The sequence below is a fragment of the Wasmannia auropunctata genome, unplaced genomic scaffold (genome assembly GCF_000956235.1).
Source record: "Wasmannia auropunctata unplaced genomic scaffold, wasmannia.A_1.0 LD336111.1, whole genome shotgun sequence".
NCBI classification, from domain to species: domain Eukaryota; kingdom Metazoa; phylum Arthropoda; class Insecta; order Hymenoptera; family Formicidae; genus Wasmannia; species Wasmannia auropunctata.
The window spans coordinates 832,269-845,488 of record NW_012026779.1 but is presented as its reverse complement, the minus strand read 5'-3'; the positions used below and the strand labels follow the sequence as shown (position 1 = coordinate 845,488).

At 42.5% G+C, this 13,220-nt stretch overlaps 1 protein-coding gene across 1 annotated transcript in view; it reads right to left on the bottom strand.

The window, feature by feature from the left end:
* The window catches only part of LOC105448848 (LIM domain-binding protein 2), a 97,517-nt gene that overhangs the window by 49,254 nt on the left and 35,043 nt on the right, over positions 1-13,220 (bottom strand). The gene's annotated exons all lie outside the window — the stretch shown is intronic.

Here is a 13,220-nt window from a genome sequence, read left to right as displayed (position 1 = left end):
GTTCTAGGTTCAAATTTCCAACGGCTACACTGCTTGCCGCGGACCCCTTTATTTTAAAGGAGCATCAGGAATATGGCTGCCATTCCGCCATTTTGTAATATTATTTTATGAAAAAATTTTTACAAGTACTTCAATATATGCTTATTAACTTCACGGAGTATTAATACTTTATTTCATTTCCTTTCATTAAAAAAAAAATGTCGAAAAAGTGCAATTTTTTGGGCCGTTACAGTGGTGTTACCCCTTAAAACAAAAAGATCAAAGAAATTTTTAATTAGTATTAGTTTGGCTATAGCAGGTACTAGAACGAAAAAAAATATTGAAAATTTAAAAATTGACATTTTGAAATTAAGTTTCAATTTTTGCATTTTTTTTACACTATTAAAGAGTTGTAAAAATTAAAAAAATATATTTTTTGACTTGGTAGTAGGGGCTATAGCCACGCATATGCTGAAGACGTGTGCACAAGCCCAATTTGATTGGTCAATTGGTTTTCAAGATATTACGGGAGCCAATTTGAAAAAACATGATTTCGAGAAAAACGCGTTTAAAACTTTTTGTACATAGAGATAGCGACCGCTCTTTATCAAGTGGTATAACTTTTTTAATTTTGCGAATCGGGTTAAATCCTTTTGCAGACATATTTTCTATATCAAATACTTGCAAAATATGTTTTTAAAAAAATCGATTTTTCCGACCCGCTAGACTAGAATACCCCCTTAAATCCACTCAAGCGGCTCGTCGTTCAAACAGAAACGGCGCGATTACGCGCGGGGGCCCATTCGGCGCGCACGCGACATATCGCGGCGATTAAAACCCGGCGCGGGTAATTTATCGTCGTAAGGTAGCGCCCCGCACGACAAAGGAAAACGCGAAACGAAAGGCGCCGTGGCATCGTCTCTCTTATTACTGGCGCGTTAGCGCTGTTTACACGGAAATGACGGCGCGATAAATCCGTGGTGTCACGGTCCATCGTTGTCCACGCCGGCCTGGGAAGGCTTATACCGGTTTACCGGGTAGGCGGGCCCGGCCGGCCGGCTTTACGCCGATAAACCATCGCGCTCCTCCGCTGTGTTTATTCGGCTATCCTCGGCGATTTAGACGTGCCCAATCAACCGCCGAGATTGATTCGCGAATAAATTTACGCGTTCCCGCGCGGCATGATTACCGGCCCGCCCGCGCGGTACGTACGGACGCGCGATAATTGCGCGTACCGCGCGACGCTCTATTATTGATAAAATAATTATCGGCCGACGACGACATCGCGGGAGGATTAGGGTTAACGCGGCTGCCCGAGCTTCGCGTCCAACGTGGCCGTCGAAAAGAAGCGTTTAGGAGCGGCTGTCGATTTAAATTGAAAACATTGTCATATACGTATAGCGACTACGGCGGGATTAAATTTTTAAGAGCGGGCGGATTAATTCGCGATCGATTGTATACAGCAATCGTGTTGATTATATACTAATACATACAGCCACGTCCAAATGTTCTTCCGCCTACTTTACAAGCGCGCGCGCGTGGGCAATTTATTTCCCCGTATAAAATATGAATTTACCCGAAATACAACGATAACGCATATATAAAATATGTTTGAATATAGTTTGCGTGTCCAATTCATAACGGAGAAACTCCGTTCCATTAATATACCGTGATTTGTGCATATTCATATATAACGCCGTGGCCGTGATACATTCTGACTTCACCCGACGACGACGCTCGTGCAGAGCGGCGCGCGACGGCGATGACGCATCGTCACCATTAGATAATTCAAACCACGTGCGCACACGGCGAAATTTTATTTTATCAGTTCGAATTAACGAATTTTTATCAATTTAATATTTATTCGATTTTATCAATTACAGCCCGTGACCCCTTTGTCAAGATTTTTATCGAAAACCCCGATTCTCTCCGGTGTAAAATTTTGTAAAACGTCGCCGATGACAAATCGATCCGAGAACAGGTCGACACTAGAGAGTTGCATCTCGCAATTTAACAGAGAGCCAGGATGTATTTCTCTGGCACGCAGGAATAATAAAACGAACGTCGACCGCGCAGAGAGAAAGATAGAGAGGGCGAGAGAGAGAGAGAGAGAGAGAGAGGAGGGGGGGGGGAGAGCACGACATCATCCCCCCGCGACTTTTTCCACGAAGTTGAGAGCACACGCGCGGCGCGAGTCGACGTGAACGCTCGGCGGGACCTCGCGCGCCATGTGTGTGGGAGGCTGCTAATTTATTGCACATTAACGTCACTTGCTTCTGACGAGCGGACGAAAACGCGAGCGGGGAAACCACGCGAATGCGTCTTCGTGCACGCGTCCCTCGAGTCGGAGAGAGAGAGAGAGAGAGAGAGAGAGAGAGAGAGAGAGAGAATTCACGGCGGGAGCGACACACGTTTGAAAATGTTGGCCCCTAAACTATAATCGACGAGAAATTTTCTCGTCGATGCCAAACGTAAGACACGTAAGACGGACGATAAAAGACGTTCCAAAGCGAGCGGAGGTGAATCATTCTATTACCGTTTTAATCTGTCGTCCGTCCTGCGCGCGACGCGACATGCGCGAACGCGCCGAGTCACAGAAACGTGACTACGAAAATTATCGCGAGGCGCATGACACAGTTATTCGGGATGCACGAAGCCTCGTCTCGTCTAGTCGAGCCGATAAAAGACGCGAGACAAGGAGCGCAATTTTCATCGAGTTCAATTTCCGTGTAGGTATACAATTACCCGCGTATGGAAAGCGAGCTTTTACGCCAAGTATTCAGAATTCCATTGTGTCGAGGACGGGACACGGAATTCACTGCGGCGCGTCGAAATACGAACTCTTGCCGAAATTAAATCGGTTCCAATCCCCGGTTTTAGCTCCCACTCGCTCCTACGCGTCCGCGCGTGTGTGTGCGGCAACTGCAGCGGATCGGAGCTAGATCGCCGCGATTCAACGTTGGATTTATACAATTTATAAAGGTCCGATGATTAAGTTAATACCAAAAAGCGACCGCGTCGGTCCCCGCGGCTTGCCGTCATACGCTGTATATATCATTATGCATAAAACACTCGGGGTCCTAATATGCATCCTGACCCGGATATTCGCGCCGCGCGAGCTGACGCAGGTATACGAGCGTCTAACGCTAATGCACCACAACGGGATGAAAATAACAAAGTTGAAATTTCGCGTATATATAGATATACGCGGCGGCGGCCACGAGTTAGCGCGTCTCGCTATTGTGCCCCCCTCCGCTATTCTTGGCGTGTGGTATAATTCGGGACGAAGGACGGAAAGGTTGGCACCAAAAGCAACTGCGTTTTCGCCGCGTGGCGCGGACGCGGTTCGTGACTTTTGACGCGATCGCGAGGAAAATCGCGCTTCAGCTCCGCTCTCGCGTTTCGGTATCGTGTATATACAACAATACTCTAGTCTCTGTCGAAAGTATAAGCGCAGCAGCACGCGATGACGACGAGGAATCCCCGGCTTCCTCCAGCCACGCTCTCTCCGTCGTCCTTAATTGGGTTCATGCACCACCAGCGCCGCCGCCGCCGCCACCGCGGCCACCGCCGCGTTAATAAATGCGGCCAGGCAAGTGCATTCTGCGCATCGCGAAGTCCAGCCACGCGCCGCACGCGTTTACCCCAGCGGGCCCTTATAAAGGCTCAATCAGTCTGATCCCGATTGAGTCATTAATTGCCTTAAAGAGGGCAAGGCCTTGCCTACGGCACTTAAAGCGCAAAGCCGCGTCCCCGAGAGCGGACTACATCTTCGTCCGTCGGCTTAGCTCGGATAATCTGATGCGAAGTGGAACAGCCGCGTTGCGTTGCGGGATACACCGCAGAATTTGCCGGGGTCTAGAAAAATTTTTGGGCTCGCCGGGAAATTAAAACACCGCGCTCGATTAGAAAATTAAAAATGCAAATTCCGTATAGCGCGGAAATAAGCGGCTTACGAATTATTCGCCGAATAATTTTGTTTATTTTTTATTTACGCGGATACTTATGCCGAAATTCAAATTATCATATATAAACTTTTAATTGAGCTAGTTTGCATAGCGCGAAGCTGTCATCGTACTTTTTTTTTCAAACAGAATATTCATGTATACATGCGTCAACTGTCGAAAACAATTCGGTCGATTTTCTTACGGCGGGTGTGGCAAATAATCATGCGTCTCATCAATTATATATTCCTAAATTTATTACGGCTAGTAAATGTACAAATATACGAATGGAAATTTACTGTACATAGTACACAAGCAAGAATTTAATACTACGATACGATATGCTATCGACTGCATAACTCTCAAACTAACCTTTATTGCTTTCCGATGCAATAAGATGAAAAGATGGATCATCTCGAAGGATGAGAAGAGACCAGACGGCAGACTTCCGAAAGGGTAGGTAATATAATTCGTGTACGGAAGTGCGGCAGAGCGCGTAAACGTGTTGACGACGGTACACGTGAATCGCGTGGCCGAAGTTACCATTGCAAAAACTATATATACATCCTGACGCGAACACCTCATATTTGTTCTATACGCACAATGCGGCTCGCCCGAGTTTCCGCGGCTTCGTCTGCCTCTCGATGGCACCGTTAGATAACTCGCTATTCGTTATCGCTCGCGATACCGCACTCGTGCGCGCGCGCGCGGTACGCGCCTTACACTTTCGTGGCGTAGGCAAACAGATCGCCGCCGCCGAGCGATCGCGACACAAACTCGCGGCGCTCCGCGTACGCCGAAATTCGCAAACTGCAGCCAAGATCAACAATCCGCAGACGACGAAACTAGAAATCGAGAACATCCGCGGCGATCAGTGACGCAAGACGCAAGCGGTTGTTACTGGTCGACATATCGTTGAAATACGATACGACGAGCGCGAGTCAATTCCATTAAGTTAATTTGGGTTCGTCAACGAAATGGAAAGGATTGCGCGCGCTTTGAAGCGCGCAACATGCATAAACTCGGGGAAATGTACAATAATTGAAAAGGCTTATCTAAACTTACCGTCGTTTACTTTTAGCTCAACGACGATATCGTAGGACAAAAAGTAAAGCAAAGATTTAATGAAAAAATAACCAGAGATGAATTGCAACCAAAAAATTGGCACAAATAAAATGAAGGGAATAACAGAAGAAAATTGAAAATAACAAGAATTAACAATACAGTTATTCACTTCTACATTTTATCCGATGATTTTTAATTTATGCTGGAACAAGTTCAATCATCCAGACGAAGACCGCCGACGCCAAGAACTGATTATCGTTCGAGGATATCATTACACGATGTCGCCGACAATGCAACGGTTGAGGGCATGAGTTTCTCTCGCATGAGAGAGGCAGGAAGAGACGGTGGTACTTCTCTCTCTCTCTCTCTGCACATCGCTATCCCTTCGTCTATTCTCGCGGAATACGCCTCTAGGCGCTTCCATAACTTCGCTCTTGCAGGATCCCTCTGCCCTTCGTCAGCATTCCGTTTATATATAGAGTGTTCCAAAAGAAAATCTCTTTATAATGAGAAATGTCGAAGTATCAACAATTCTCAAATTATAAACGATTAAAACCAGAGCTCTTTTTGAACTCAATTTCGATGAAGATCAAATAGCAAATTTTATTCATTTTTTCAGGTGACTTTAAGCAAAATTTAACAGAACTTTTATTTAACTTTGTAAAAATATATAAAAAAAAGATTAAAATATTGAAAATGACGACTTTCCTTGACATTTTTGCGATAAAATCGATTCTAAGATAATCAAAAACTCTGTATTTAGTAGAGAAAGATCACCAATACTACGTCATTCCACTTTGTTTTTTGGATTATACTTCTTAAACAAAAGCTAAAAATAAAACTTTAAAAACATAAATACAAACTAGAAAGTGTCTTCTGTTAGATAATATAACAGTTTTTGTAATACTGTTTAGAATTTTGCAATATTTGACATTTTCGTAAGATAAACAAAAATAAGCGTTTGACAAAATGAGCCCCAAAACCAAAAATAAGAAAAATACAAATAAAAGTTTCAAGAAGCTACAAACATGTAAAACAATCTGATATTAACAATATAACATATCCAATATTCTTTAAACTTTGCAAAAGAAAATCGTAATAGTATTATTTTCGCATTTGTAGAATTCGTTTTCAGCAGATTTCATATAGAAATAAGTCACATGTATATGAATTATAGATTTTTAATTGTCTAAAAAGATCATATTTTTATCAGTATTAATAAAGTGCAGCGTTTAGTTTCCGAGAAATAAGTGGGCGTCTCTTTAGGAGACGCTACGTCAGTATCGGCGACTTTCCTCTTTAGTTAGGTGTGAGACATCTTACATACCTACATCCAATAGTTTTGAGACGCCGTATACACATGCATTCATAAGTGCAACTTCCTCCGCACTCGACAATTCTTCTTCATTCGCTCTCGCGTTCGATGTATTGTCAAGGGGTACTTCTGCCCTTTCTTCTTCGTCTCAAACAAGCCGCCCCCTCGTATACCCGATAACAGTGGCAATGCCATCGTTATGACAGCATGAAAGACCGAGCTTTCTCTCTCAAAGTCTTTCTATTTCTGTATTCATCCCCGCTTCCTATATATTTTGTATATATGTACGTATATCCTCTACCATGGAAACCGATGCGAAATTAATGAGGTGCTCAGCGACGATCGAAGGGAAGGGGAGGGAGGATGTCGTCGTGCCTCGATGGTGCGCGTTTTCCCGGTTAAAAACCTTCAAACGCGGGGAACCGCGACACGCCCGTGCCGCGCCGCAGCGCGCCTATATGATTTCGGCCGGTCGGTTCTATTATTAATGATGATCGGTTAACCATCGCCTTCCAGCCGGGCAGTACACCCCAATACACACACGCGTGCAAAATCGCGTGTCGCCACGCGTGAATTTTGGGATCATCCGTGCGCGTGCGTGCGCATTGCGTAAGGAAATATCGCTCGCTCGGCTCGCTCGCTTGCTTGCCTCCGCTCATGGCTGCTGGGCGTCGTATGCACGTGCGGAGGATGAAATTAGCCGATACCCGTCCCTCCCTTCGGCCTCCTCCATCACCGTCGTTTCCTTCTCCTCCTTCTCCCCCTCCCTTCCCTCCTCCTCCTTTTCTACTCTTCCCTTTTTCGCCGGTTTCCTAAACCGCGTCCAGACTATGGAAGTCGCTCCATCGTCATTTTCCTTTTCCTCTCCGCCGCGCTCCTCCCCTCAACCCTACCTACCCGTCCTTCTCTCTCTCTCTCTCTCCCTCCAGATGATGCGTGTAAACATAGGTCGCGCATGGCGCGCATGAGACCAATTTTAGAAACGACGTTTTGTCTCGCGCGGTCCAAGACCGATGTCTCTATCAGTCGTCTGCCGGAAACTTCGAGGGTGAAAATCGAGGAGGAGGGGTGGGGGGGAGGGGTTGTGAAAGGAGGAAAAAAAAGGATCGGGAGGAAGAGAGAGAATGATTTCCGTCGCAGCTGTTACCGATCCCGTCTGCCCGGGGTGCTCCATTAATTCCAACAATTCTGTATAGTATCGCTTTGACGCGCAATTATTGGGTACTCCCGACGTAAAAATAAAAAAAAAAAGATACGGTAAGTTTAAAGGAGTTGCCTAAAGAAATTCATTATGATCCTTCACTGCGGAGTACGGCGTCACCCGGAATTAGATTATATTCTATTTAATATTTCATTCTGCCGATGAAATCCGAACTTAAAGCGACCGTCAATGAACCAACATTGTATATAATTTCGAATGCAAAATGTGGACAAGTACGAAGGATTTGAGAAAATTTCATAGGCACTGTTTCGAGAGAAATGACGCCCACGAAATTACGCTTTTGAGTCACGACCGTTTCGAGGGTTAAACTCCTTTGAAGGATGCGATCACCTACGAGATAAATTGAAATTCTAAAGGGATGAATCTCATGTTTAATTCTAATAGAAGGGATGTTTCGGGTATATATTTTACGTTCCCTTATATTCCTGGAGAGCATGTGCTGTTGTATGAACTTAAATATAATGCAGCGATAGATATTCGACTTGCTGAAAAATACAAAGGAGAGATAGTTCCGGTTACTTTGCATAACAAACAGTGAGTCAGCTCGTATTCGCTGGTGCTGAAATTTCTTAAGGCATCCGTATCGTTCAAAATAGGTTAAACAATCTGTATTTTCTACAGTAGAGTTTCTACATTCGTGTATTTCGTATACTCGTGATACGATTTGCGTGTCTACTTCTCAAATATATAAAATTAATTTATTTACAGAAAAATCAAACGAAAGCGATAAAATATCAGTTAGAAAAGAAATAAATTTTCATTTTGTTTCATTGTAATTTTATTCCAAAAAATAGTGTGATTAAATTGAACAATTGAACAATATCCCTCCTATCAAGCCGACGATTACAGGACCTAAAATATCTCTTTTTCTTCTCTACATATCTATCCATGCGGTGTAAATATTAGAGTATTTAGAATTCGAAGTGTGACGAACTACTTACGTGTCTTTCTACCTGCCTTCTTCCATTGTATCGCTCAAGAAAGATGAAAGCTTTCCACAAAGGTTCGACTACATTGGGTAGCAACAACAATAAAAAAGAAAGTAAAACGTTTTTCCTTATATACAATATTTCTTTGGTCTGTCTTAAACCGTCTCTCCGTCAACTTTAGAAAGTCGGTTTTAGAAATTAAAAGAAAAAGATGGACAGAAAATCAATTTTATTTTACATCTTCTGAAATCTTGTCTTTAAAATTTTATTTAAGAAATTTGCTAAACTGGTGATTATAAAATAATTATAAAATTGATTCATGGCCTTTAAAAATAGGCCCTGCCTAACAGTGACTCAAATATGACAAAATATTAATTTTCTTAGCAGATAAAAACATAGTATAAGTATAGTTATTGCGATATAGTTATTGCGTTTATGTTTAAACATAAAAATTTAAAAGTTGAAGTTAAACAATCAGAGGCATACTTATCAAAAATTGCCTAAAAATCATTTACCATATGTACCATGGTACATAGCAACCTTTTTAAATGCTTGTATTTTCAATGAAGAATTTTATATAATATTGACTATTTTTCTATAAATAATCATGATCATTGGTTCGCAAACAAAAATATTTGCGTAAAGGTAGCAAATTTGTAGAGCAGATATACGATCGAGGTATCAAGAAAAACTTAAATAACAAAAAGAAAAAAATAAATACCAAAACAAAAATTATTTTAAGAAAATTTAAAAAAATTTATCGTCTAATTTTGGCATAGTAAATTAAAGTGCGCAAATTTTCTTAAAAATGTTGCATTTGCAAAACATTAATCGTGTTTTTTTTCTCAAAATGGCATTTTCGAAGTTGATGCGACGAATATCAAAAATTAATCAACCAAATGACCTCGTTTTCCTTTTTAATCTATAAGAGACACATTTTTCTTGGAATACTAAATCTAATAAAAATCAAACAATTAAATAATTAATAAAATTTTTAGATTTTTAAAACATCAAAAATTTTCAAAATTAACAACTTATTTCAGAATAACACATTTTACTACTTTTTAATATTTTCTAATAAAATTAAAGTTCAGTATTCCAAAAATATTTCGTGGAATAAATGTAAATCAATTATTTATCATTTATTTACGAAACAATTTACGAGAAATAGCATGTCATACCATCGAATCGTATTCTTTCAAATAAGCTATGGAAATCTATATAAGTATATTTACAAGAAAGTCGAATATTCAGTATTCAAAAATATTAGCATATACAATTAAACATGAATAAAAACAGGTAAAGTCTTCTAAAAAATTCCTAAAAATCTCAATTTATGAGGCAGTCAGAGTAGAGAGGGACTTTGTAAACTTTTCTATATTCATAATTTTCATTCTCGTGACAATTTTAGAAAATACAATCTCTGCGAAATATATACTTTTTTTGCATATCTTGAATTGTTCGGAATATTTAAAAATTTCAAGATGTATGCCGTTTAAAATTGCGGAAGAGAACCGAATGGAGGTAATGACGCGCGGTAAAAGGTGGAAATATTATTAATTCAGCGATTGTCCGAGATTAGTTCGAGTTTCACTCATTCACATTACATCAAAAACTCGCCTTGATGTTGACTCGAACGTCAAAATCCATGACAGCCGTACTCGATGATAAATATAAGAGGAGAACGCGGTTTCGCAACGGACACGCACTTCTGGTAAAATCACGTCGGCCGATTGGCGTCTCGTCGCGCCTCATTATCCTCTTCGGTTTCGCAAGAAAGCCTTCCTTATTCCGAGCGCGTCGCCGTCCAGAAGAAGATCGGCCGACACGTGTCCTCAGGTAATAGGAACGGCCGCGAGGTACGACGCAAGAAGGTGCGTGAGAAAAGACGAGAGCGGAATCTAGCCGGCGGCGACGCTCAACAATGAAGGAGAAGGAGAGAGAAGGAAGAGGTCTCGCTATACCACACCGCGCTGTGGCCACAGAGAGCGTCCGTCGTCTTCGATTTTCGAGAGTGACGATCGCGAGAAATCGGAGGAGCTGAAAAAGCGCAGGATCGCCCGAACGACGGAGGAGCTGCTTTACATTATCCACCGCCGTAGCGAGACATGACAGGCGTGAAAGAAGACGATCCGCCGTTAAGGCGAGACAAGGTGTCGTCGTCGTCGTCGTCTCCTGTGTGGAAGACGAGACGACGAAAGAGTAGGAGTGCCGCCGTGTGATATCACGCGCGCACGCGTGCCACGTGGCCGACCGCGCGTGCCACGTGCGCGCCGCGCCGCGCCGCGCCGCATCGTGAGAACGCGCGCGCGGGATCGGCAGCTCGAGAGAAGATTTCGCGCGCGGGGACTTGTAAACGTCGTCGCGACTGATTTATCGATCGCGGCTCGTGACCGCCGGGCGCCCGCGATCGTTTCTCTCTACGGGCGGAAACGAGCGCCGATCAAAGCGAGCCGGAGGCTTGAAAGCGCGACTCGGTTGAATTGCATCACATCGAGAATCTCGCGCGGGAAATAACTCAACTCTCTAGCTTTTTTTCATTGATATTCATAACGCTTTCATGAATAATCGTTTAACATATATCATGCGATAAGTGCGATTAACGTGAAAATAAAATATTACTGCAGCTATCGCCAAGTGTAATAAGGGCAATTAGATTAATTTTAAGGTTAATCGATACGTTACGATAAAAGTACATTTGATTCAATAATTCTACAATCTCTATCCATTCTATACAATTATTAATTATTATACTATGTTGGGGTATGTAAAAAATTAAAATGTTTTATCATAAAATTACTTGTAATTTTTAAGTACACACTTTTGATTTTTATTTTAACAGTTCACGAAACTGATTAGAAATTTTATACAATTATCAAGAAATGTATTTAATTTCAAATTTTCATTTCATTCACAGTGCAGTGATAAGAACAGTGATAGAATAGAACGATAATTCTGAAAAATAAAAAAAATAGTAACGGATATACGATTCTAAAAAAAACATTTGTTATAAAAAATGTATTATTTTCAAGAATTCATTGTTCTCTAAAATGAAACTCGCCTCTTCTCTTTTTAAATTCGTATGCTCCTTCGATCAAAATTAAACGTTTTGGATAGGTACGATGTAACGCGGTGTAACAGATACAGCTCCAAGAATGCGCGTGCTGTTGATCGCGATCGAATAATCGTGTGTCTCGCGATTAATTCCGCCGAGATCTCGATGATAAAGTGAACAACAAGAGCCGCCGCCTCACCCGACACCGTTGGAACATGAGACGCGGCCGAGACGCCGCGCCAAGAGGCACGTGCCTTTCACGAACACGTGTGCAGCAGGTGCGACACCACTCGGCTTCCCTCCGCTCGGTTACCCCGTGTCGGTGCATACACGCGGAAATGACGTCGTGATCCGGGAAGCGCGCAGAAAAGAGGATCCGTCGCGCGCATTTCGCACCTGGCTCAAGTATATACGTCGCTGTATACACTCGAAGCGATAAAACCGAACGCAAGGTCAGATATCCCTGAAAGGCCAACAGAGAGAGAGAGAGAGAGAGAGAGAGAGAGTGAGAAAGATTCGATAAGATAAATAAGACGCAGAAAAGTAACTTTCAACATCGTATATCGAGAAACATTCCATTGTCGGTTTGTAACATATGAGCTGTCAGATGAAGAGAGAGAGAGAGAGAGAGAGAGAGAGAGAGAGAGAGACTGAATTTGAATTTAATTGAAAATTTAAATTTTATTTGACAAGTTATTTTATAAACACGCACATATACTCTCTCTCTTTCTACCTCTTTCCCTCGTTAATATTAAAATATGAATTGCCAATTAAGACGTTAAATTTAATTAATTGAAAATTTCAATTAATTAGAAAACTTTTCGTGCTTAAGAGACTGCTATTTACTCTTGCTTGTTTGCCAGCAATTAATAACCGAAACGAAAGGGGGCACTGCTCCCTGGAAGGTACATGGAAGAGCAGCGGTTTGCGGAGCGATTTATTTGGACCGGCTCGCGCGGCGCGAAGCTATACGAGATCGCGTAGCGAAAGTTATGATTTAGCGAGGAATAATCGTCGGCCGGACCGGGCGGCGGGGCGGATCTAAAAATACATCCCCGTATACCGCACGCGCGGTACGTTTCGCCGCTACTCCACCCATACACACGCGTAATCTTTGATATACGCGCAACACGCCGATGCGTACGCGATGCTAAGATAAGCTTCGCGCATATTCTCTCTTTCTCTCTCTCTCTCTCTCTCCTCCGCTCCTTCCCTCCTCGCGGTCATCGTCTCACTTCTCTTTGTACCGGAGCTTCGACCGCGTGATGAATGCTTGAAAATCTTACAACGGCGAGCAATGAGCGACCGTTATATGCGACGACTCATCCGCGATCGTCTTACTTCGAGCAAGAGGGATACTTTCACATTCCCGAACACGTCGCGGATTCGTTCGCTCAATTAAATCCCAACGTCGAGAGCTATATACGCAATCGTCATCGAGCGACAGATTTTTTTCTCTTTCCTCCGCGCGGCCACACAATAAAAATCCAACTGGTCGAGTCACGCGACCGCTCTCTCCCTTTCGCGGCAATCCTATCTTTCATATTGCGCGTAAAAAGAAAACTTATTTGCAGAAGTGAGCGAAAATTAATTTATGTAATCAACAAATCATAAATTGTGATAATATAATTATAACGCACGAGGTCAAAAACTACGTCGTAAATTATAGATGGCCCACTGACGAAAATTTCACCACCAAAAGCGAGACATT